This window comes from Cupressus sempervirens, chromosome 3 (genome assembly GCF_028749045.1).
Source record: "Cupressus sempervirens isolate cs-2001-9-10 chromosome 3, ASM2874904v1, whole genome shotgun sequence".
Taxonomy (NCBI): domain Eukaryota; kingdom Viridiplantae; phylum Streptophyta; class Pinopsida; order Cupressales; family Cupressaceae; genus Cupressus; species Cupressus sempervirens.
The window spans coordinates 407,287,580-407,309,769 of NC_143120.1; positions in this window are offsets into that span (position 1 = coordinate 407,287,580).

The following is a 22,190-nucleotide window of genomic DNA, read 5'->3' on the forward strand; positions in this document are numbered from 1 at the left end:
TCTCAATGTCCATGACATTCAGCTCATGATGGGCATTCATCATTTGGCTTAAGGTGTTTAGCTGCATGTTGGAAAATCTTGCAAGCTCAATTGACTTTTCCTGTATTTTTTTGGCAAGGTTTCTCTTGTCATCTTCTATCATAGCTTTGTCTTCAATAGATCTCTTCTTCTGTTCAATCACTTCACAAAGCACCATGGCTTTTGATTCTTGCTCAATCTTGAGGATTCTGATCTCTTATGCTTGAGCTCTATTTTTCTCCATTAGGTCTACAATTATTGCATTGAACTTCTTAGAATCTCCATTGGCAAACACTTTTGTGGTGTCAATCTCCTTGTATTGTGTATCATTCTCAGCTATGGCAATTTCTTTTCTTCTCTTTAGGGATTTCCTCAATTCTTCCCTAGCTTCTTCCAGAGAATGTAGAATGAGACATATCTCAATCTCTTGGTTCTCTATAATCTTCCCAAGCTTGTAGAATTCCATTTCTAGATCTTTTCTTCAAGCTATAAGGCTCCTCCTTGTAAGAACTTGGCTCTAATACCAATTTTTGGAATTTACAAGTGGGAAGAATACTTCTTGGGGGGGGTGAATCAGAAGTACCAAACTTTAAGATAGAAATTTTTTAACTAAAATCAATACATGCATGAAACATTTCTAATTAATATGAAAGTAAAGGCATGCACAAAAATAGACAACACAATATTTGATCACTCAGAAACCCTAAAAAATGAGAAGGTAAAACTGGGTAGGGATGACACCCACAACTTATCACTACAACAATATGTAACTTGTCAATGTTACAAAGTTTGACCATCATTAATGGTCTACCCTGTGAGAGGCCTACCTTATTGAAGGCTCCAACACTCTATTAAAAGTGTACCTATCTAAAGGATTTACAATACATTCACTTGGAATGTCACCAATCTTCAATTGCTAATTTTAGATCGATGTTTAGTCCATTTTGATATGATCCTCTTTGATCTGATATGATTTTGTAAAAAGTGCTACAACTCTATTTTTTTTACTAATACTGCAATTTTGTCCTTCTAAGTGATTTCATCCCTTTCACTTCCTTCAAAATTCACTAGTATTCTCTCCTTGCATGCATTCTCTTCTCGCATACTCTCTCATACATTATTGAATTATGGGGTTCCAACCTCCTTAAAAAGGTTACATGACGTAGGGTTAGGTATGAATCTATGATTGAGATTCATCCATCTTTCTCGCTCAAATCTTTCTATTTTTCTAATTGGTTGCATGTTGATTTCATAGGGAATAAAAAAGATTCGATCTTATCTTTTAATCCTTTGAGATTTATCATATGTTAGCTCAAAAATTGTTGACATCTTATTTTGTGAGGGTACAAACTCTTATGTTGATTATGTGTTACCTGAAACTTACTGATTATTGATGCTTGACACATATAGAAATTCTATCTTGCTCAACACCTATAGTTTACTCGGCACATAAATTGGCTCAACATCTATTAGTCACTCGATAGTTGAAACTTGCTTGACACTATCTATCTGCTCGGCATCTCAATGACTCAACACTTGTTGAATTTTTGGCTTGGCACATATTGTAACTTGACATCTATATTATACTTGGCATTAACTAAGAAAATTTCTTAAGTGTGTTGACACTCAATTGTCAAAACCAAACTAAGACCAACAAACTAAACTTTACTTGACATATACTAACTTTCACTCGGCTTCCATTGTTTTTCTTCTTTGCTCAACACCTATTGATTTTCACTTGGCTTCTACTATTTTTTGCTTGACTTGAATTGAATTTGCTTGGCTTGCACTATTTACTTGGTCAAGCTTGATAGACACATTTCTTTACTTGATCTTCTTCTATTCTTTACTTGAGTAACCTTTTAGTACAAAATTTAAGTAGATAAGAAATAATAGTATCAATGTATACTTGGTCTTAGTGCTCCATTTAGAGACCAAATAACTCAACCTTTCTCTAGGTGCTCTTGTTATCTTTTCTTCTCAAATCCTCTTCATCAATTAAACAAATGATAGCATTTAGACCAAAAAGCAATTATCTCACCATCAAGTAGTAGGTTTGACATCATTGACAAAATAATGATTGTTCCATGATAGGTTCCATCAATATGATCTCAATAGTCTCCCTCATTATTGATCTCTTTTCTCAATAATCTTGCTTTGAGCAATCTGATCTTGACACCATATTAGTTGATTGATGAAGAGGATTTGAAAAGAAGAGATAGCAAGGTGAGCTAGTCAAGTTTTTGAGAAAAGAGGAGTAAGTATGTTAGAATTACAATGGGCACTTGATCAGTTAGTATTTAACAAGGTAATATTTTGTTTGATAATTATATCAAGTAAATAAGATAATTGAGTTGATGTATATAAGAGAAGACATGAAGGTGAGTAAAAAAAAAAAAGCACGAGTGAGTGCCAACTTGAGTAGGATGGTGAAGTAGAAGACTAAGGAACTTAAGATATAGCTAAGAGAATAGTATTAGCCAAGTGTTAGTTATAGCTAAGCAAGATGAAGAAGGAAATATAATAGCTCGACAGAGTGTAGTAAAGATCGAGCAAGTCAGTGTAAGCCCATAAAGATACAATAGTAGAGATCGAGCTACATAGTGATGACCAAGCTAAAGAATACAATGATGATTGAGTGTCAACAAAATAATAGTTTGTGGAAGAATCAATATTTGAGGCCGACATAGTTAAATTTTTGGAATAGTCAAAATGTGTGAATGATGAGGATTGATGAGTTGGTGTATTTAATGCAAGAATTAAGTTTCATAAGAGATCTAAGGAAAGGATTCAAGGAGAAGTTTCTAGAAGTTTCAAAGGATTAGAATGATAAAATGATGGAAAAATTCAATGAATATGATTAAACCCTAAGATCTACAGTGATGTTTAAGTGACAAAAGATCAATTCTACCTTTTTAAGGAGGGACAAAAGATGTTTATTTTGATTGGTTGATTGGAAAAATTATGAAGAACCTATGAAGAATAGAGTAGCTAAAGGAAAATAAGGATTTGGTGAAGTGTGATTTATTGAAGGGTTTTCAAGAAGATAAAAGATAGAGAACATGATAAAGTCTAGTAAATGAACCAACAAATGAGCCAAATGTAGATATGATTTTGCAAAGTGAGTTCTATCTTAATAGATCAAACCTAGCTATTACTTTCTAACCATTGTGTGAGTAAAATATTTTAATCAAGGTTGACCTTCATATTATAAATCATTTAATCAAGCTAACATTCTAATAGAATTATCCAAAGTACTCTAATAAGGTCACTCCTAACAGGGTGATTTAAATTCTTTAACAGGGTCACATTAATCTTTAACAAAGTTTTATCTTAATCAAGCTCACTTCAAAAGAGTGAAAAGTGGTAGCATGTTACTTGGTGGTTTCTCCCAAATTGGGTTTCCATGTTAAATCCTGGTGTCACAATTGTGTGAATGTTATTTTATGATGCATGCTATTTACTATTTTATATTTCTATTAGTCAACATATACTGAACAAGATCTATGTGTTAATGAATAACTTAAGTTTTTGATGAGTTTCTATATTGGATGAGTGGATTCATGAGATTTCATAAATTGTTTAGAGTTATTAAATTTTGAATTGGTACATATAGACCTGAGGATAACTGATTCACCCCCTCTCAGTTATTCTAAATATTTTAACAATTGGTATCAGATATTTTGTTATTTGTAAAGGAAAGTTTGAAAGGACTTGAAGCTAAAGATCAAGATGTACAAGAGTGAGGTACCCAAGTTGAACAAAGAAAACTTCCCAGCATGGTAATACTTGATGAGATTACATCTATCCAGAGTTAGAGATTATGCACTATACTACTTGGACAATGAATACATTGAGGTTCCTAGACCCATGAAAATTGAACAAATCAAAGAAAAGTAGGAGCACAATAAAATAATGATAGATCTGGATCTTCCTTGAGTTATGCTAAATTTTACGAGGTGAGTGCACTACTACAAAGAAAATGTGGAAAAATCTAGCAAAAAATCATGGTGGAGACAAGAATGTGTTGAGGGCTAAAGTAAAAAGTTGAGAGGTAAGTTTGATGTTATGAGAATGAAAGAAGGAGAAACTATTGTACAATATTGTGGCTGAACCAAAGAGGTTGTATATATTAAGAGGAGATAGAGGAGACATATCTAATGAGACTATGATAAGAAAGGTATTGAGGACTTTACTTCCTATCTATGCAATTAGAGTATCTTCAATTCAAGAATTAAGATGTACACCTAGTAATGATATAACCTTGGTAGTCTAATTGGTAGACTCACTGCATTTGAATTTTCAAATTTTGATAAATATACACCTTCTGGTGTTGAATACACTTTCAAGTCTCAACTAACCCTTGATGGATCTAAAAAAAATAAAAAGAATAAGCTTGTGGATAGTGAGAGTGAATTAGATGAAGATCTTGATGATCTAGAAGCATTATTGGCAAGAAGACTAGCAAGAGGAAAAGGCAAATACAAAGATCAACTTCCCATAATTTACTTTACATGTAAAAAAGTTGGTCATATTAGTGCAAGATGATCTACTGGAGATGAGAAGGAAAGGAAAGACAACAAATATCAAGGAAGGAGAGATAACAATGACAAATAAGGTAATAGAGATTACAAGGGAAAAAGTAACAAATCTTGTTACATTATTAAAGAAGAGGGTTTTGATAGTGATTCTAATGAACATTATAATGAAGTTGTCTATGTTGAAATGAAAGATGAAACTAATGAAGATGAGAAAAATGCATTAATCTCACATGTGAATAAGAATGGTAGATGGATAATTGATAGTGGTTGCTCACATTGTATGTCTAGTGATACAAGTAATTTTGAGAAGCTCGAACATTATAATGGAAGCAATGTTAAGTTTGTAAATGATGCATCATATTATGTGAAAGGTAAAAGATCAATTATATTGACTAATAAGATTAGATTTGATGATGCATATTGGATTGATGGTTTGAAATATAATCTCTTGAGTGTGGCACAATTGAACAATTCAGGCTATTGAGTTGAATTCAAAAACAAGAAGGAAAATATCTATGATGCTACTAGTGAATTAGTTGGTTGTGGAGAGAAAACAAGAGGTAATATATTCAATCTAGACCTATTTGATGATACTTTTCTATTTTCATAATTTGAAGATATTTGGTTATGGAATAAGAGGCCATGTCATATAGACTTTGATAATTTGGTAAGCATTAGCAAGATGAAAAGAGTCAGAGGATTACCAAGATTGAGAAAACATGATAAAGTGATGCATAAACAATGTCAAATGGAAAAAATGACTAAGTCTAGTTTCAAGAGCAAGACCTATTCTTCTGATGATATTTTGGAGTTGGTTCATATTGATCAATGTGGTCCTATTGGAGTGCAAAGATATTATGGTGAAAAATAATGTATTCTATTTGTTGATGATTTCTCTAGAATGATGGCTATGATGTTTCTAAAAGAAAAATCTAATGCTTTTCAATTGTTTAAGTGGTATTTGGATAGAGTTGAAAAGGAGACAAGTAAAAGTCTAAAGTGCTTGAGATCAGATAGAGGAGGTGAATTAATATTAAATGAGTTCATTATATTCTACAATGAGAAATGAATCAACAGATAAATGAGTGCACCAAGGACTCTACCACATAATGAGATAGCAGAAATAAGGAATAGATCTATCATGGACTATGCAAGGACATTAATTATAGAAAAGAATGTTTCACAAAAGTATTAGAGAGAAGGTATAAGTATTATACTAATTTCAAGTCAAGAAAGGTACAAACAAAACTCCTTTTGAACTATGGTATGATTATGCACCTAATGTCAAATATTTTAAAGTTTTTGGAAACAAGTGATACATATTAAAAGATGAAGGAAATAAAAACATGATGCAAAGAGTGATGAAGGTATATTCTTAGGTTACTCTACTAAGAGCAAGGCATATAAGTGTTTGAATTCTAACACTAACAAAATTATGGAAAGTGCAAATGTTAAAGTTGATGAATTTGCATAAAGGAATGAAGATGAATGAAATAAAGAACATAAAGACTACATAGACTTCATTTAAATCTATGAATGAGAACCTAGTACCTTACTTGAACAAGAGAAAGAGGTTATCAAGCTTCACCAACTAGGTACTATCAAGCATCAAATACAAGCTCTGTTGAGTCTCAATGTGCTGTCAAGCATCAAGCTGTAGGAGCCGAGTCACATAGAGGAGGTAGAAAGCCAGATAGAAAATGCCAAGTTTTTTGGAAGCACGAATGCTAGTGATATTCCTATGGAGGATTATTGTAGAAATACTTCTATGATGATATGTTACATTCATGACTGAGTTTGTCATTGATATCAACATAGTAGTCTTGTGTGGTATTTGACAAAAGAAAAAAGTAAAGATCAAGTTGGTATTGATGGCTAGTTGAGTATTCTAACCATCTAAAGTGATGGGAGATACTTCTAAGTATCTAGTATATGTAGTTAATGTCAGATGAAGAAATGATAAGTTTGGAAGAAGTTATGCAAGTTTTGGTGATGTCTATTCTGAGATAGAGTTTACAGAGGCATGTTCTTGTAAACTTGTTATATCTCCTAGAAAAGTTATTATTTTGAGAATCAAGGTTGAGGATGTGAAGAAGAGATGTTGGCAATGACATGGCTAAGTTTTCTCATCATGTTATTATGTGTACGAAAATATATTTAAGTTCCAAGGTGGAAGATTAATGTTATCGCTAAGTGTAACATGTTCTTAATGTGGTCCTATAATAATTAATTCAGAAGGTCTAACAACCAACTTAGGGAATTATTTTATGGACTCAGTATAAAGGAAGGAAATTTCCCTTTATCATAAGGCATGGATTTGGATTGATAAGAAGTAATTGTAAGCATCAGAGAGCGAAATGCAAAGTTGAGGAGAGCAGAGCAAAAGTAAGGAAACTTCATTACCAAGGTTTTGCTAAGTGATCTAAGGTTTGATATTTGGATCCAAGGTTCGTGACTTGGTCTACAAGGTCTAAAAGTGATTAGTTTAGTTGACAAAATAAAAGAAAGAAGAATATAATATTAAATTGCATGTTTGAGAAATGAGCTCTTCTTGTAGTTGAAATTGCATGTTTGGGCAATGGGCTCTTCTTGCATACATTGTACCACAATTCCTAATAGGGCTGGCACAACTCCTAACATGGTTGGCACAACTCCTAACAGGGTTGGAATCTCCTAATAGGGATTCAAAGTCTCTTAATAGTGACTCATATGTACTAAATGTTGTAATATACTCCTAATAGGTTCCATCCTCTAACAAGGAATATTTATATTGTTACATCATTCGCATCAGAGTTTTCCCTCTAATCAAGGGTTTCCCTAGTTAACATATCTAGTATAATTGTCTATGTGCATCTTATTATGGTTTATGTTTACTTTGGTTGAATAGTTAATTTTTTTTGAAGAAGATAAATGTTTTAATTGTTAGATAAATGATTCACCCCCCACCCCCTTAGTTATCTTGGTGGACTATTGTTTCTAACAAAGTTATAGCAAGAGATTCCAAAAAAAGATAAACAAGCTAGACCAAGTAAATTACCTTAAGAAGAAAGAGGATCCAAACCCATCTTTGCAAAATATGTGAGAAGACACCAAACACCAGACCAAATCATTGAAGACAAATATTTAGGAGTCATGAAAAGAAACAAGTTGAAGAATGATACATGTTTACTATGTGAGTTTGAGCCAAAAATAGTTAAAGATGCTTTGGAGAAAAAATATTGGATTAAAGCAATGATTGGAGAAATTGATCAAATTGATAAGAACAAGTCATGGACACTGGTACCTAGACCAAAAGATAAGAATGAGATTGGAACAAAATGGGTATTTAGAAACAAGGTGAATGAGAAAGGTGAAGTCACAAGAAATAAAGCAAGACTAGTTTGTAAGGGATATGCATAAGAAGAAGGAATTGGTTATGCAGAGACATTTACCCTAGTTGAAAGGTTGGAAGGAGTAGAACATTACTTGCATATGCTACTTACAAAGGATTTAAGGTATATCAAATGGATGTGAAATCTGCATTTCTAAATGGAATTTTAGAAGAATAAGTCTACATTGAACAACTTGAAGGATTTGTTAAACCTAAAAAGAATAGAATGGTACGAAAACTGAATTTTTTTTAATATAGTCTAAAGCAAGCCCCTAGAGCATGGTATGAAATGCTACATAGCTATTTGGTGAAAATTGATTTTGCAAGAACTAATGATAATAATGATATGTACTTGTAAAGTGAATTTGAATGTAAGATAATGTTGTTAGAAAATTTTGTTGATGATAACATATTTGGAAGACATGATTTGTTGTGAAAATCATTTTCTGATGAGATGAAGAAAGAATTTGGAATGTTAATGTTTGGAAATTTAAACTCTTTGCTGGTTTGCAAGTTTATCAAATGAAGAGAGGTATATACATTACACAATCAAAATATATCAAGAATATAGTGAAGACCTTTGGAATGGAAGATTCAAGACTAGTTGGAACACCTATGGCTAATGGACATAAAATTTCAAAGAATGATGATTCTCTTGGAGTGAATCAGACATTATACAGGTCAATGATTGGAAAATTGTAATATGCTGTTCATAGAAGACATGGCATTGCATAAGCTATTGGTATTGTTGCAAGATTTTTTGCTATTCCTAAGGAGAATCACATGATGGCTATGAAAAGGATTCTGAGATATTTGAAAGGTACAAAAGACTATGGATTATTGTACAAGAAGAATGACAAGTTTGAGCTGAAAGTTTACACAGATGTTGATTGGGTTGGGAACATTGATGACAAAAAAATTACAAGTGGAGGATCTTTCTTTCTAAGAAAGAGATTGATTTCATGGACAAGCATAATCAAAAGTGTATTTCCCAATCTATAATAGAGGCTAAATATATTTTTGCATCAGTTAATTGTTCAAACATTGTGTGGATTAAGAAATTGTTAAATGGTACAAAGGAAGAGCTTATTGAACTGTTAGTGATATATTGTGATAATGCAAGTGCTACAAACATATCTAATAATCCTTTGATGTATATAAAGACCAATCATATTTCAATTAAGTATCATTGCTTGAGGGAACTAGTGCAAGACAAAGAAGTGAGATTAGAAAATGTGAATACAAAGGGGAAGATAGATAATATATTGACTAAGGAATTACCTAAGGATGCATTTGAGTATCTAAGAGGAAAATTAGGGGTCATTCCCCTATCTAAAGAAAACTAATCAGAGATGCAATATTCCATCAATTGTTATGATTAGAATATCTTACAGATTGATGTAGAAGGTCACACTTTAGGAGTGAAATGATGGATAGAAGCATGAGTAGATGAGGTTACAAGTGATGATGAAAGAGGGAGGGATTTTACAAATCAATCAAAATAGTGACATAGAGAAGATGATGTGTATAGAGTGGATAATGTCTTTCACATTATTGTCAAAGAGGAAGAGTGTGTTATCATAGTTACCATCCAATATCTAAAAAGGGAGATTTTGTGTTACCATCTAGTTAAAAGAAGAGATGTCAAAGAGGGAGTCATTGCAAGTGCTAAAACAATTAGAGTTAGAATGAAAAATCTACAATTGGTATCAGGAAGCAAAAGAGGAAGCATATTGGAGATTGCATGGATGAGAATTAGAATGAAACTAAGAAGATGAGAATCATAATGAAACTAAGGATATTAATGAAGATCTATACCAAATTTTAGAGGGTCCTATTTGTAAGTGAAAATCATGAGAAAGTCTTTTACATTTGCATTGTAACTAAAGGTTTTGCTATCAATTCCAAAGAGGGAGATTGTTGGAAACTACAATTGGAACAATCATTATGTTGTCATTGATGTCAATCCTTATTGGTAAGACATTTACTAATAGTGTAAAGTTCCATATCCATTGATTGATGAAGAGGATTTGAAAAGAAGAGATAGAAAGGTGATCTAGTCAAGTTGTTAAGAAAAGTGGAGTAAGTATGTTGGAATTACAATGGGCACTTGATCAGTTAGTCTCTAACAAGATAATGTGTTGTTTGTTCATTATATCAAAAAGAAGACAATTGAATTGATATATAGAAGAGAAGACAAGAGGGTGAGTAAAACACTAAGTAGGACTATATAACAACTTCACTAGGGTAATGAAGTAGAATATTAAGGAACTTAAGATATAGTTGAGAAAATAATATTAGCTAAGTGTTAGTTATGGGCAAGAAAGATGAAGAAGAAAATGTAATAGTGAATGAGCGTAGTAAAGATCAAGCGAGCTGGTGTAAGTCAAGCAAGACAAAACAATAGAGACCGAGCTGCACAATGATGATTGAGTGTTAGAAAAATTAGAGTTTGTGGAAGAATAAGGTTTTGAGGCTGACATAGTTGAATTTTCAGATTGGTCAAAATGCGTGAATGATAAGGATTGATGAGCTAGCATATTAATGCAAGAATTTAGTTTGCTAAGAAATCTAAAGTGAGGATTCAAGGAGAAGTTTCTAGAAGTTTTAAAGGAGTACAGGGATAAAATGATGGAAAGATTCAATAAATGTGATCAAAATTTAATATCTATTGTGATGTTTAAGTGACAAAAGATAAAGCCACCTATTTAAGGAGGGACAATAGATGTTTATTTTGGTTGGTTGATTGGTGAACTCATGAAGAATTTGTAAAGAACAAAGTAGCATAAGGAAAGTAAGAAGTTGGTGAAGTATAATTTCTTGAAGGTTTGCCAAGCATATCAGAGATGGAGAACATGATAAAGTCTAGTCAATGAATAAAAAAATGAGCCAAATGGAGATCTAAATTTTCAAAGTGAGATGTATCTTAAAATATCAAACCTACTTGTTACTTTCTAACCATTGTGGTAGTAAAATACTTTAATCAAGATTTACCTAATAGTCATATTGTAAATCCTTTAATCGAGGTCACATTCTAATGGAATGATCCAAAGTACTCTAACAAGGCTGCACCTAATAATGTGTTTTGTAACCTTTAACTGGGTTGGCTCTTAACCAAGTTCACTTCAAAAAAGTGAAAAGTGGTAGCATGTTATTTGGTATTTTTTTCCCAAGTTGGGTTTCCATGTTAAATCCTAGTGTCACAATTCTATGAATATTAATTTTATGATGCATGTTATTTACTATTTTATATTCATGTTAGTCGACCTATATGGATCAAAGAACTATGTGTTAATGAATAAGTTAAGTTGATGAGTTTCTATATTAGACAAGTATATTCATGAGATTTAATAAGTTGTTTGAAGTTGTTAAATATTGAATAGGTACATATGGACCTGAGGTTAAATGATTCAATCCCCCTCTTAGTTATTCTAGATATTCTAACATTTCTCTTATATTAAATGTTGTGTAAATTGGAAGTGTTATATTTACACACCTTTCTTAAAATCTTCCCTTTTTACCTAAATATTATGTTTTTAAAAGTAAAAATATCGGATTTCTCTCCAAAGTAGGTTATGCCACTGAGTTCTACAGGGAATCTTCCTTATTATCCTCTAAAGATAAGTGATCTTTGAATCCTAGGTAGTTAATAATTGAAACATCGTTATGGAAGGTATCTAGCTTAGATATATTGGGTAAATCCTAATCCATAATTTTAGGATGAAAAAGAGTTAAAAATTCATTGAGTTCAATTTCATGAGTATTAAGAGTGGGGATAGGTGTTAGAAATAGAAAATATTTGAGGGGGGGGGGGGGGAAGGGGGGAATCAGTATTCTACAAACTTTTTCCCACAACTAAATATTGTTACTTACTTTATAACTTGAATATGAAAGTAAACTAACAATGCTGAACAATAAATATAACCATTCACATAGATGACTTATCACACCATTATTTTTTAACTAGAGAAACCATGGCCAAGGGAAAACCTTGGTGGGGATGATACCCACTAGATGATTCAGTAAACAATAGAATCCTGTTAAGGATATTGACCCTATCAAGAGTCTATGAAATGCATATAGTGTCTTGAGTCCCTATTAGGAGAATAGGCCTTGTTAGAAGCTTCAACCCTATTAGGAGTTGGTAGAACAAATATAATGTATGCAAGAAGAGCCCACTGCCCTAACATGCAATAATACAATTTAGTTCTTCACAAGATAGGTATACATACAATACTTTCTTTTCTATTGTAACTCACATTTGCTATGATCAAACATTAGATCTTGCATCACATTAGGCTTACATAATAGTTCACATCATAATTACAACATCTCACAATTTCACAATACTTCACATGTATCACCCTAATTGTGCAATATAAGATCTTTACTTATACCTTGCACATTCACAAAACTTTGCTCAATTGGCCTTCATGTGTTCACACACTTGACATAATATAAAATAACTTATGGATTAATATCCACATAGTTCGCTCATCATAACTTTGTAATTATTTTGTAATCAAAATAATTCCTTAAGTTGTACAACTCTGTTTACTGATATGCTCTATTAAATACCCACTCTAGTATTTTAATCATATCTTGTGTAATGCCCTGCTCGGGAACCCAAAAGAAATAAAATTAATATATTACAAATTTTATTGAACTATTATTTAAAAAAAAGTTTAAACAACATCAAAGTAACAATAATGCGAAAGCAATATATACATACACATCAAGAACATGTAATCAATTATGAATATAGTTTCAATTCCTAAAGGGTTCCTTCATGTTGAGTCACATCTAAGAAATTTTTATTAATAAGTTTAAGTTTCAATTACAATGTCCATAATCATAAAATGAATAAACACATATATAATCATATAAGCAAATGCATTAGTACAACTAATAATATGAAAGCACATCTAATGAATAATATCCACCACACATGTCACAGGGTATGTGAAATAGATACAAGTACATCAATATATAATACAATATCTTGTAGGATCTCAAAATACATGATACATAGATACATCAAATGAATGGAAGTCTTCAAGATAAGAAGAAGAATGATAATGGTACCATTGTATCAAGGAGCATCCAACATATGTCAATCTAAGGGGGACTCAAATGGTAAGAATACACTACCTCCCGACCGCCTGGTCACCTAATCAGGCTCCTACTCCCATTGTGTAGGAGAGATAATGTACGATCCACACAAAGATAATCAAATCATAAAATAATCCTAGGCAAAGAGTCTTGATAGCCAAAACTACCTCAAGGGTAACAAAAACTACTCAAGAAGAAGAGATAATCAAAATCGAAAGGACACTCATTCCAATACTAACATCTCATACCAAGTCAACATACAAAAACCAAGACCAAAAATATACAACCAGCTCGAAATCAATGTCAAGTGTCACAAGCACAATGACTAATAGATAACAATTATCATTAATAAAAGTAAACTACCAATTACTAACTCTAACTATAAAAACAGTACCAATGAATAATTGATTATTCATTAATAAAAGTCAACTATCAACAATAAATGATATCCAAATGAATGAGTAACAAATCAGAATAAATACACCATCAAAAGTAATATCCAACAAGTACACCACTAGAGGCAGATATAAAAAACCATGAAGAAGACTCAGGCTACATAATATAGAGTGTCATCATATGAGCCAACTCTAAGTTTACCTTGGCAGTCTCTCAAGACCTCGACCCCCTAGTGAATCTATGCAGAACTAGAATACCCTCTCGTGAAGACGAGGAAACTAGTCATACCTCTCAAGGTATCATCTCCATCTAATCTTTAGTCTATACAAGCACTCAAGGCATGGACGAGGAAAAATATCTAACTTATCTTTTTAATGTATCTTAAGGAAAAGGGCTAGGCAAGATATTTTAATTACTATGCTATCATTTGTTACACAACTTACAATGAGTTACCCTAGCAGCCACTTTAGGCCCCGACCCCCATTGCAAGCCACTCTCATAGACATGCACCTAGACTACCTTCCCAAAAATCACAAACCACAATAGTGTCCCATACCACAAGAGTAATATTGATCGAATTTGGTTCCTTAACAGGAAATCCAAAAAATAACATTGGTTATCGAAACCCAAGTTCTCATAAATGCTCAATAACATAAAGCTCATAAAACATAAATCTCAATTTAAATCATAAAGTTCATCATGACATCCAATCAAATAATCATAAAAGAAATATCAAAAAATGGCTCTAGTGCACATCCTAATTTGGCCAACTAAACAACTCACAAAGAAAAACTATCAAGAAAATAAACATAAGAAGACTATGAATAGAATATTAGAAAACACATAGTTTCCAGCCACATGATTTAATTCCAACAATTTCTCTTGTTTAGTTTGGGTCATAAGGATGTGTTTAAAAATACATTAAGAACATACATGTTAATATAAATTGTTATGCTAATATACTTATTTAAAACAATAAATATTTAAATATCCAATCTTTTTGTGCATATAAAATATCATGCAATATTATCATGTTATTAATTTAAATAATCTTAAAACATAAATGATTTAATTAATAACATAAATGTATATTATTATATTTAAATATTCATATAATTTCAATTTTTAAAATATTAATATTAATATTTAAAAAATTGAAATTATTAACTAAATGAAATCATTTAATTATAATATTAATATTTACTTTTCCTTTAATTCGTAATGCAACTAGAGATAAAATTATAAATTTAATTTAATTATTTATAATTTCTCTCATAAAGTCAAATATTTATTAGCTAAATGATGAACAAAGTGAACTCTACCACAACTTCTCTTAACATATAATAAAATTATAAATATTATTTATTACTTCCCTCTTGCATTAATAATTATAAAATCATTTATATACAACTAAGAGCTTAATTAGACTTAAATAATCACTAATACTAACATTCACTTTATAACTAAATGGATAATATTTATTTAATTTTTAAAATTAATAAATAATTTTTTAAAATTTATTTTTAATTAATTAATTAATTTTTTAAATAAATAAATTTGAAAATTAAATTATATATTTGTAAAATAAAAATAAATATGCAATTAATATTTTCATACATCTTTGATCTCTCAAATCATGCAAGCATTCTATACTCTCTTTTCTATTTTTAGCATATTTATTTTCACATGCATGTAACCATATTATATTTAGCTTTCTATTTTTAGCAAATTTGTTTTCACATGCATGCATAAGTTTAGTTACAACATGTTTTCCTCTCAACTAATTTTTTTTCTTTTTCCAATAAATTTTGCAATTAAATTATTTTAGATATAAGAATAATATTAATCTATATTTAGAAAGCTCATGATAATCTCATGTATCTAATGACAAATTTAAAGTTGAAACCCTAACTGTTTAATTTATTATTTTCTTCCAAATTTTAATAATCAAAATTTTATTTTATTAGAAAGGGGTTTATAAGAATACAGTCACAATAATTTTCTACACTTCTTCTATAATTTTTTCCAGTCAAGTTTTCTTGATTAATATGCTTTTCTTTTCAAAATCTATAACTTAATTCCTTATTCAACAATCACTATAGTAAATTAATAAGCAATATGCAAACACCTAGGAAGACATGAAGTAGAAAAATATTTCAATAAAATTCTACATTGAGCATTCAAACTCTACCTCAAAACTATAGCTAAAATTTGAGACAATTTGTGAATGCATGCAAATCCAAACCCTTTGAAACTCTCAACAATACTTTTGATCCAATTCCAAATTTTTGCTCTCCAAAATCTGTGTAATTGTAAAATGAGCTCTAGATCTTTGATAAAGAGTTCTCCCCTAAATTGGAACTCTGAATGTGCAATCATGAGAGGGAACTCATGATCAATTACTTTTTATTACTTTATTACCTTTTACCTTTTCATGCACAACTCTTTTAGATATTTAATTACAAAATATCTTAATTTAAATAATTAGCTTTCTCTCTTTAATTAATTTTCAAAATATTTTTAATAATATTTATTAATTTAATTAATAACATTATTTAATCTTTATTATTAAAATAAAACTCTTAAATAATTATCATTAAATTAAATAAATATAACTACACCACAATTAAAACTATAACTTTATCTTTAAATTTCATTTTTTAATATTTTATTGTCCTCCAGTTTATTAATTAGTGCAATCACTAATTAAATCATAGTTTATTAATTAAATTAATAATAATAATCAAAGCTCAATAGTTAAATGTAATTCTAATTTAATTATTATTAAATAAATCATTATAATAAAGCGATATTAAATCTTTAATATTTTAATAGTTTAATTATCTCTTTGTCTAACTTCTCAAATTAGGCTTTTAAATTAAATCTTTTAAACTAAAGTACATATTTAATTAATTTATAATTAATTAAATATCATCATATTCTAATTTCTCTTTAACCAATTTTTTTAAAATTTAGACTTTTAAATTAAAGCACACATTCAATTAGTTTTTTAATTAATTAAATATTCTCATGCTTTAATATTTTCTTTTTAATCAAATAATATTTAATTATATGATTAATCCCAAATATTATAATTAAATCATTTACCAAATAAATCACATAGCAAAATCCACATAAAAACAACACTACCAAAATAGACCAAAGCTCAAAATCAAACAACACAGACAAAGATAAACTCATGGGTTTCGAAAAGGGTGAAAAGTTAGTTACGAGTCCTCCTTGCAAGGCAAGTATTTAGGCTATGGCTGGGATTGACCTGCATATTATCTCTCCATTCTTACCAATGAGTTATTGTGATAGGGCACACTTATCTTGGCAATTCAAGGGAGTCGATGCTTGACACCTACATTCTACATAAAATATGAGCATGTAGATGTATATAAATACATCTAAACTAAACAATAATGACAGGGAGTGGTACATTGTGTAAATCCTAACTAGGAGGTGACTACGACTCCCTCCCTTAACCACATCAAATATGAAAAACAAAAAGATAAAACATACACATGCACCATACACATGCAAGTATGGGGTAAGTACCATAATAATTATAAGTCAAACATCAAATGCTCAAATAAAATAATTCATCATTACGAATATGAAGTAGTCATCATTAAAACATCATTTGACATTGCTATGAAATAAATCACATTTATTAACTACAAATCATTAAAGCATCATTAATGCACCAATAGCCATAATCATTAAAAAAAACATGAAATATAGTCAACTAAGTAATCATTGTTGATAGTCCCAGTTATGAAATGATATCCTCAAAACTAACACATCCATGAAATAGGCATAAAAGAGTTTAATAAATATAATAGACAAATAAACTATGGGTGGACACTACATCTTGCACTGTATAGTCTGTACACATCTACGCACTTAACCATATCATCATGACAATGTCATGAAGCTTTCCTTAACCATGCATAAGCTGACTCTCAATGAGTCATTTGTACACTTAAGATCTGTTCTTTGTACTACTGCAAATCTGTCTAAAACTTAGACAATTTTCTCTCTAAATGCATAAATAAAATATTGAATACATGTTACCATAAATGAAAACCATCAAGACATCTATCTAACCACATTGCCAACAATAAGAAATTTGTCAAGATTGATAATAGTGTTGACAAGGTCAAATTTCATACTCTCCTCACAATTATCTCTTACACTATAAATTTTTCTTTCCACTTGGTCATCATTATCAATATCATGTGAAATGAAATCTAATGGTCTTCACCTTGTGATTTCTCCCTCATGGCATTTACTATGATAGGGCTTAATCACACCAGGTTATTTGTAGTCCATGATGGTTGAAATGTTAGCCCATTCACATTCATTTGATTAAAAATTACTATCCTCTTCCAAACCTCTAATTTGATTCATAGGATCACTAATAGATTTTTTTCCCCCTTATCCTTATAACCTATCCTTGTATAATCTATTTCTATAATTGGATAACTTTTAATTGACTCCAGTATGTCGTCTTACTTAACCGAGGGGTGCTTTTCCATCATAGCCCATTTTTTGTATTACAATGAATCCTTTAATATATTGATCAATTGGTATATTGATGTGCTTTATGTTTCATATTTCTATTCTTTCATAGAGCCACTAATTTAAATTTTTTCCTCTACTTCATCTAACAATGTGCACCTACTAATAAAAGTTTTATAAATAGTTTTGGTAAGAATGTTTGAATACTGTTTAGATATCATTGATCTTCCATAAGACTTTGGTGACAAAGGTAATTTAGCTATGCAAAATATTTTTCCTATGGAATACTCCCCCTTAAATTATTCTTTAAACTAGAAGATTTGGATGTTTCTATACTAGTAGGATCAACCATATATGTAGAGGATGATGCTCTATTGTGGGATACAAGAAACTCTAATATGGGATTGATTTTCATTGTAATACTGGAACAAGTATGGACCCACTTTGAATATAATTCCTTATCCATTATAGGGTATATTTAGGCATTGATGATAATTTGATAGTACTACTTGGATTGAGTGGATACATCACCTGTTCCATATCAAATACTTGGAAAGTTACATAACTATAGGGATAACTCTAATTGGTAAGACGATAAAACCTTTGGAAGCTCTCTCTTCTTCATCATATGATTGTATTGTAATTTTCATTTTGAGATCAATTGCATTTATTAAGAATTAATATAAGTACTAATGTCAAAGTGCATTCATTCAATCCAAATCCTCCATATATATGAAATTTATGGTTTTGAATAAGAACCTCTATATGAAATGGTTCATTATGAGGCTAGTTCATTACAAGGTCACCATTTTCTATGAATGATAGTGAAGGTGGTGTAGTAGGATGTCCCATCATAGCTTTTAATTGTGCTTGGTCAAGGTATGTGGGAACATTAGTTTGTAGTATATATTTTTCTAGGATATCCTTATGGATTTGTGAAAGATGCAAAAGCTCTAGTATAGAGATCTGGGCTGGTAATTTCTTCCATTGATCCAAGATATTGTAATAACTTGGTACAACTAATAAAGACTTGGGGACATATGTCAATTTTTTTTGAGTGGGTGAATTTTGGAGAATACACCGTGTAAGGTAATCTTCACTTGACCATGTTTTGTGACATTGCATGAAATATACTCTTGTTTTTCCATAAGGGTTATCAAATTGGTATATGAGTCATATTTACATCAATTATTGATGTACTGACATGTTTTCCTTGTACAATTAGCATTCTTCCCTTCATTGTATCATAAGAGCTTCCTTCCTCATATCTAGGAAGTGGATTAGTGAAGGCTTGATGTGTTTAATTGGATGTATGTTCCTCAAATTTTATTGATTCTTTATCAATCAAGTTCTGAATTATAATTTTTAGCCTTTGGAAATTGTTGGTTTGTGTCCCTTTATTCTATGGTATTCACAATAATCTAAATATTTTCACCAAGTAGGTTTCACCTTGAGTTCATAGTATATTAATTCGAGAAGTAGGATAAGTTTCTTGATAAATATATTCCTTAAAGTTGATTCAAGTGATTCACCCAAGGGTAAATTTTCTTTGTCTTGGAAGATATGTCAGCCTTGGCCTTCAATAATTACTAGTTCAATTGTTTGATTGTAGAGTATTGGTTCTACTTGCCAAATTCAACATAAATTATTTTGGTTTGATATTTAATTTGTCCAAAATTACACAATTGACAACACTTTTATTTGTGATCCAAAACTTGGTTTATTAATATTATTGGTGTTGGTATTGGAACCAGAGGAAAAAAAAAACTCTCTTTGTTATAATTTTAACCAAATATTCCTTAGTCTTAACTCCATTTTTTGTAAGTTTTTCTGAAATTTGGGGGACATTGGAGTTATAATTGAAACTCATCTCATTGTTAATATTGTGAAAGAAAATATGTATTTTATCTTGTTCATGTATACTTATGTATATTTTGTGAAAGTTAGCTTCATCTTTGCAAAGAGGCAAGGAAATATTCCCCATACTTTTGATGAGTGTTGCAAAGATCTAGCATTGTTACAATATATTTGATGTTAGAAGAGTATTATTTTTTAAAATTTATTAACTAGTCCACTAAAATATTTGACATTTTGAGATAAATTTGAGAACCATTACATTTATTTTTCTCCTAGGCTACTTGGAGAAAAATTCATTAGATAAGTTTTTGTATTGTCCTAAAAACTAGTCACTTAATTATTACTCATTTTGGGAATATTTTAAGCCTACTTTAGTGTGTTTCATTTGGAAGGGCTCATCTTTTACTCAAGTGAATATTTAATTCAAATTAGATCCCCATCCTTCATAAATCTTGTTTAAACACAAGGTTGGGTCTAACCTCTATGCATGATTTTCCATTTTTTAATCCTATCACATAATTAATTTTACACCTATGATCTAGCATTCATTTTTAGATTTGGGGATTTTCCCTAGTCTCCTAATAGGTTCTGACTTCTACCCTCATTTCTTATCACACTCCCCAATATCTTGGAAAATTATGAGCCAATTTTACTTGGACTAGGTTAGCTTAGTTGAGCTTATCTTGGACTAGATTGGCCAAGTCTACCTTGTCCTAGTGTTCTGAGGCAAAATTTGGCCCAGATCTCAATGAAAAGATTTTCTTCCAAGATTTAAAATTATAGTTAACCTTGAATTTTTTTTAGCCCAAAATAATGTATAAAAAGTAAAAGTTCCTCTTAATTTCACATCTACAATCATTCACATCTATAATGATTTTACCATAAATTTATTATGTATTCAAGATATATGAGTTTAAGAAAACATCCATTAGTGAAGCCATTTATTACCAAGCATTGAAGAGATATCAAGTATTTCAAGTCTTCATTTACTTCATGCATGCAAGGAATTTTCTTTCATAAATATAGCCCCCCACCAACCACCACTAGAGGCTAAGAAAAGGAATTTGACATCAAGAAAAGATATATACATTCACAAATCACATCCTCTTCTTCTCTCTCTTCCTTAATCCAACACTATGGATAATTACAACATCAACTACATGAGATTTCCTTTAATATAGTTTCCTTTTGGTTTTTGTGTTGAGCCCAAGCTATTACATAAACATACTTTATCATATTCTAAGAGATAATCACATCTACATGCAAAGATATATTCCATTATTTAGATCTAATCTCTACATGACAACGCTCTTTCCATTACATTTATTTTATTTAAAGGTTGATTCCTAAACAATAGTTTGACTGAGGTAAACCCCTCCCCTTAACCTTATATAGGAATAGTAGATTTGAATTTGATAGTCTCAAGACACACTCACATACCCTTATATATTTTTATTAGGTTTGGAGCTTAGGGGAAATGCCTACTTTTCTAATATTCCAAGATTAGGTTGACCAAGTAGACCTTATCCTACACTTTTTGGCTGAGAATTACATAGTAGATAGTTATGTACATCCAATTCCAAAATATAGAGTTATTGTTGATTATGGCATTTCATTGACAATCAAACATAGATTTAAAGGTCATTTTTTTTCTCCTCCTAACTTCAAGGTGAGTTCATTCTAGGTATTTATCCATTGCATTTACTTTCATAGATTAGATTTACATTTTCTTATCATTTCTACATAAGGAATTTAAAACTCTACATTATGTACATCTTGCATTGCCACCCTTACTCTTATGGTTATGCTAATCAGATCCACTTTATTGGAATTTTTGGGATTCTAATATATGCAAGATTTAGGATCTACGTACTCTTACCATTGATCACCATTTCTTATATTACAATTTTATTATGAGAAAATTTGATGCCTTCCACATAAAAATCTATAAATAGTCCTATGGATCTATATTACCCTTGTATTTATCAAATTTGGGTGATTAAAAGTGGAGGGAATGAAATTATTAGTAGAGTTTTATCAAATGGATGGGATAAATTGTTGAACATGCTTAATAACTTGGTGGGAGGGGGAGGGGGCATGTGAATCAATTATTCCCATACAACTTTAGGATTTCTTTTATCTATTAGTTAAAAATTAAATAACTCCACAACAACTTAATATTTTTTAGTTTATCATATCAAACATCAATTATAATGTAAGTATGAAATACATAGGAATACCAAAATAGCGAATACTAAACTTTATGTAAAAAACCCAAATTGGGGAAAACCATAAAGAATATTATTCTCATGAAATATTTTTATTTGTTAAGGTAACACTAAAAGGTGACTTGACACAATAGTCTCATT